This window comes from Crinia signifera, chromosome 3 (genome assembly GCF_055691185.1).
Source record: "Crinia signifera chromosome 3, ASM5569118v1, whole genome shotgun sequence".
NCBI lineage: Eukaryota > Metazoa > Chordata > Amphibia > Anura > Myobatrachidae > Crinia > Crinia signifera.
Genome location: NC_139219.1, coordinates 246,180,890 through 246,182,093, shown reverse-complemented (window position 1 = coordinate 246,182,093; position 1,204 = coordinate 246,180,890). Strand labels below are relative to the sequence as shown.

Genomic DNA, 1,204 nt, shown 5'->3' with positions numbered 1-1,204 from the left:
GGAGTTGCCACAGTCTGAATCTTCAGCTGTGGTACACTCCACCAACGAACGCTAGTATTATACTTGTAAACTCATGTCTGTTCAACGCCAGGTTCTATAATTTGCATAGTTGACTATATCAGACACTTATTGTATCAGTCACTATATCCAAGCTCACTTTTTGAGGAGTGATTAGGCTGTATTGTTCAAATACCTGCATTTAGCCATCGGTTACCAGCAAGTCACAGTGCCTCTGGAGGATCAAAGCTCATCCACATTGCTTTTATGATACACTGTGACTTAATGTCAGATTTCCAAACAAATTGTATCAATACCTATGACTAATCGTTTGCAGTTATAACCAAACCAATGGTATATGGTAGTAACAAAAGTGTGAGACACAGACACTGGAACTAAAGCCGCATAAATAATCTAGCTATTGCAAACCTGTCATCAGATACCTAATCAGTGCATCCAGCTTATTTTTCCTTATTACTTGCTGCGAATGATTTAATTGTAAACTGTATGCCTATGGTACCAGATTCAGTTGTGTGACATATACATATATCTTTTGCCTTTTTGTCCCAAATTATTTGGGTTTACTTCCTGATTTTTGGATGTTATCCAGCAGTTAACCTGGGCTGTTGGGTCGTGACATAATTCACAATAAGTATACCACCATACCTCACTGGTGTGCCCAAACCCGTCTCGAACTTGGAAGCCAAGCAGTGAAGGGCCAGGGCAGTATCCAGGTGGGTGACCCCTGGAGAAGTCCAGGTGTGGTACTATACCTAGGTATCCCAGTCAACAGACAAACAGCACAGGAGCCGCCTACTGCTCGATTTCAATAATAATAATTTTTGTTGGCCAATACAGGCATTAATTGTACCTATTTTAGCTCACTAATAGAGCCACTCAGTAACGTGGGGTTGCTGAACCCCAACCTGTGTAACAGTTTGGGGCAACTAACTCATTTTTGCCACCTTTGGTCACTCTGGTTATTATACCTTTGATGACTACATGCAACAAATGATAAATTATACGTGTGGTAAACTTTAAAAATTGATATTTGTATCAGTAATTATCATACACCAGTACCACACAACATAAACAAACAGGAGACTCAGAATATATTTTTTTATTGTATTCATGCGTCATGCCATTATATCTTAACAAGTCCACATTAAAAGTTATGTCTTAAATATTAATTAATACACATTACATT

General features: G+C 38.6%; 1 pseudogene; it reads left to right on the top strand.

Moving 5' to 3' along the window:
• Window positions 1-649: 649 nt before the first annotated feature.
• Window positions 650-768, top strand: LOC146065539 (5S ribosomal RNA; annotated as a pseudogene).
• Window positions 769-1,204: the final 436 nt, after the last annotated feature.